The 4,363-nt window shown below is 36.4% G+C and overlaps 1 pseudogene; it reads left to right on the top strand.

Annotated features, from left to right (window-relative positions):
- The first annotated feature begins 1,320 nt into the window (after positions 1–1,320).
- Positions 1,321–3,549, top strand: LOC148955659 (WD repeat-containing protein 44 pseudogene; annotated as a pseudogene).
- The last annotated feature ends 814 nt before the right edge of the window (positions 3,550–4,363 follow it).

The following is a 4,363-nucleotide window of genomic DNA, read 5'->3' as shown; positions in this document are numbered from 1 at the left end:
CTAGTAAAATACGAACACGGCCCATAGTAGCCAAAAAAAATAGCCTGAAACCTCTAAAAATTGTGTCGGATAGAAATACAAAGTACACTGGGATCGCCTTGGCCGAAAACCCTACACAATAAAATTGTAGTCCCTTGGCTTGAAAACAAAGAAAATCCATTGGCTTAAAAAACAAGGAAAGTCACTTTTTTGCATGGGAAACACCTTTTTTCACGATTGACGAAAACTATATATACTAAGCAAGACGTAATTTATGGTACAAGTTTCACATTAGTAAATAATTCATAATAAAATATTAAATTATGCAAGTAGGAATGTCGGAAGCGTGCAATCTTGATGTAGAAATATAAGTTGCAATAGCAGGCCTTCCAGTCGCAAAAAGTGCCTGCGGTCAATATTTCATATGAACACTTAGTGACCTCCTTAGAAATACTTAAGTAATGTTGGGCTTATCATGGTTGGCCCAGGAAGAGAAACCTTGTAAAGAACTAACCACGCCCCATAGGAACCTTAAATTTAAAAATGTGTTTAAAAAAACTGTCTACTGGGAAAAAATTGTCATTTGTAGCTGATTCGTGAATGGAAATTATTATTCCTATTTGATTTAATAGTAAAATGTTACTTTGGAAACAAATTTATGGGCATTTTGAAAAATAGCCCGACAACCCCAAGAAATGGCGTAAGATCGAAACAAAAACTACACCATTGGAGTTGCCATTGCCAAAAACCCCATGCAGGAAGCTTGCAGCCACCCCACATTGGAGAATGGGAAATCCCTGTTTTGCATGGGTAGCACTGACATGTCCTTTTTTTCTTGTTTTTTCTTCGTTACCGCTAACGGGGCACCAAGACATCATACAGAGCTTTTTAAGCGGTCATTTGAAAGGAAATTGATATACCCTGGGATTTTTATAACTAGTAAACTCTTAAAACTAATTTAATTTTTGACAAAAACTGCACTTTCATATACATGATGATGTAACACACGTATTTTTTTACAAAGGATATACCACAAAGAAAACATGTACCACAAAGATACCACAAAGAAAATATGATTGCTACCGCTGTAATCAAGATACAGCTGTGTGTGATATACCGTGGTCGCCCCAGTAGTAGATGAATAAAGTTGATACACGATTGCATGAAAAAATGCAGATTTATGCTCGAGCGGAAAGGTTTCTGCTGGAGCCACAGTGACGTTAATGGTCCCTGGAATGCTAAAATTCTCCATGAAGGAAATTGTCACCATAGTGCGATACTATCTATGACGAACCCATTTTGTATAGTTTAAATATAATATTTTGAAAAGATTCCTTGAATATGTCAAGTGATAGTGAAGATTTATTTTTTGATGCTGAATCTGATGTAGATGGCATCAAATCACCAGTCCATGCTTATGCTGCACCAAAAATGCCTGTCCCACCGCCAAGGAAAAGAAAGAGTGTGAAGGCTTTTCATACTGTATCCCAAGAAGGTTTCCAATCCGAAAAAGGTCTATTAGCTAACAATGTGTCCAAAACAACTGTCATAGCCAAAGTAGCTTCTCCAAAATACTCTGTGACCCATTCCATTACTTCTGGAAAATTGCCCCAAATTACTTTAAATGCTGGAAAACTTCAGTCTTCCCCGCTCATTGCAAGGAATGAGACCGGTAATGAACCTGGAAATCGAGACGCTATGTCGGAGAATATTGAATACAACCCTCGTGAAGATAAGAAACCAAAGAACAGCAACCCACTTTTTCTCCATTTAAGGAAATTAGCTTCAGAGGCGAGTTGTAGCTCCAAAGAAAATTCACGTTTTGAAGAAAGAAATATAGATATTCAAAATGTATATGCCAAACACAGAGATAATATTACCTTGAGAAAAAAAACCCGCAATGAAATACGTGCTACAGCATCAACAGTTCAGAAGACTATTCAAAACGCTAAAAAGACAGTAAAAGGGATACTAAAAGAAGATGCAGGAATGTATCTGCCCTATGAAGCTGATATGAAGGAAAAATTTTACAAAATGATGCCATCAAGTTCAAATAAAGGTCCATTTGAGTTTGACAATGTTCAGTGCATACAAGACTTATCTGGGGGGCACAAGGGTCCAGTGTGGTGTATGAAGTTTTCTAAATGTGGGAGACTCTTAGCTACAGCTGGAAAAGACAAAATATTAATTATTTGGGTAGTCAAAAGTGCATTTAATTGCTTCTTAGATATGAGAAATGAGAAAAATACCGGGAACAAGGATGCATCGACCCCATCTAGTGAATCAATTATATCTCAACAGTCTCTTGAAGAACCATGGACTCGTTCAACCACTGTAAGTCTGTCTGAAAATCCTGAAGTTTCGAACGCATGTTCAAGTGGTCCATTTATGTCTAAGCCTTTCTGCGTCTACTCTGGACACACTGGGGATATTGTGGATCTATCTTGGTCTATAAATCATTTTATCCTTTCTCTGTCGATGGATAAGACAGTTCGGCTTTGGCATATCTCTCAAAATAAGTGTCTCTGCTGTTTCAGGCATAACAATTTTGTCACTGCTATCGCCTTTCATCCTATGGATGATCGTTATTTTCTAAGTTGCACTTTGGATGGTAAGCTCAGATTTTGGAATATTCGTGATAAGAAAGTGGAGCGTTGTAATGAGTTAGATGGAAAAGCTAAACTCATTTCGGCAGCTAACTTTACTCAGAACGGAGAATTTGTAATTATTGGATCAATTAATGGCAGATGCATTTTTTATTCTGTCAGGGACCTTAAATACCATACCCAAATACATGTTAAAGGAAAATATTCAATTGGGAAAACTCTAGTCACTGGGATAGAGCCTCTCCCTGGGGAAAATAAGATACTAGTTACAACCAATGATAGCTTAATTCAACTTTACGATCTTCGAGATTTTAGTCCTTCTTATAAATATATCGGTTTGGTCAACAACAACAGTCGAACCAAGTTCGACTGCACAGCAAGTTTGAGTCATGACGGAAACTATATTGTCTGTGGATCTGAGAATCAATGCTTATACATGTGGAAAACTTTTCACAGCACTCTAAAGTTTTTTTCTACCAGACAGAACAGAAATGATTCCTGGGAAGCTATACGTGCTCACAATGCCGGCATAACGTCAGCTATTTTTGCTACTAATCCTCAAATAATAATTGACTGCGTCGAGTATAAACAAAAAAAGAATCAAGCACGTCCTAAAATATCTCAACAAAGTTGTTCACAGAACACTACTCAAACCAACGGCTCGAATAGAGCTTCTCTTTCAGTAGGATTGACAGGATATGTAATTATTAGTTCTGATATTAATGGTTCAATTAAAGTGCTCATGAATAAAACAACGCAAAATAATACTTCATTGCTTGATACTACGTCTTCAAAGACCATCATCAAGTCATCAAACTGGTCCGCACATCCAGGCGCCCTAAAAACCCGTTTAGGCGTTATGACAGCGACTCTGGCTTCAAGCACTTTCTTCTTAAGGATGAAGAACTTATACCATGCATCGAACATGTTTCTCTTCAAAGAACACCCCACAGAACCCAAGTAAAAGAACAAATATACCTCAGCATATTTCAAACGTTGGTGCAGAGAAGAACCATTTTTCATCAGATTTCCAAATATTTTTCGGTCAAGTATTGACTTAGTCATGTCTTCTTCCTTTTTCTCTTCTATTTTGAAGATATAATTGAGGGGACTTCTTTAAAATTGTTTAGTCTCCAAAAATAAAGGATAATGTAATTGGTTAATATGAAATACAACACAAAAATAACCCAATGAAATTAAAGCTGACTTTTTGAAATTGACGTGATTTCTCTTGGCTTCGGCTGAACTGTGCTCTTTATTCAATGGTTAAATTTGTAACTACGCGGTAATTCAATTTTTCTCCTTAAAAAAGAACATTAATTAGCTACATGGTAGCCCATATCAGTAATAATAAATCGCAAGCCACTTGCAAGTCACTTTTTTCTTGACTCGGAAAGATTCTTCCCCAATTTCAAGATTGTTCATTTTCGGTTCTATCTGATCAGCCATGACCATATTTGAAATTCTTTTTGTTTTGCATTTCGATTACGAATCCATTTGAATTTGTTGGAGGGTAGGTGAATAGTGATCTTCAACTTTTTACTCTTTGTAGGTATTGGTGGTTTGGAAATGTTTCTTCTGCATGGCAGTTGTTCATACCATTTTCTTGCCCACAATACGGTTCCACATGGGGGTGAACTAGGCAGAGCTATAGTAGTAATATTTATTAAAATAATTTTTGTCTTGATAGATTTTCTTAGTAGTTTAGATTGTCTTATCATTTAATAATATAATCTTTTGCTGCTTAAAATAAGCACGTAAATATCAAGACTTTCTTT

The sequence above is a fragment of the Artemia sp. Qi Xiang Cuo genome, chromosome 2, assembly GCF_049724085.1.
Source record: "Artemia sp. Qi Xiang Cuo chromosome 2, ASM4972408v1, whole genome shotgun sequence".
Lineage (NCBI taxonomy): Eukaryota > Metazoa > Arthropoda > Branchiopoda > Anostraca > Artemiidae > Artemia > Artemia sp. Qi Xiang Cuo.
Note: the sequence above shows the minus strand (reverse complement) of the source record. Positions and strands in the feature narration are given on the sequence as shown.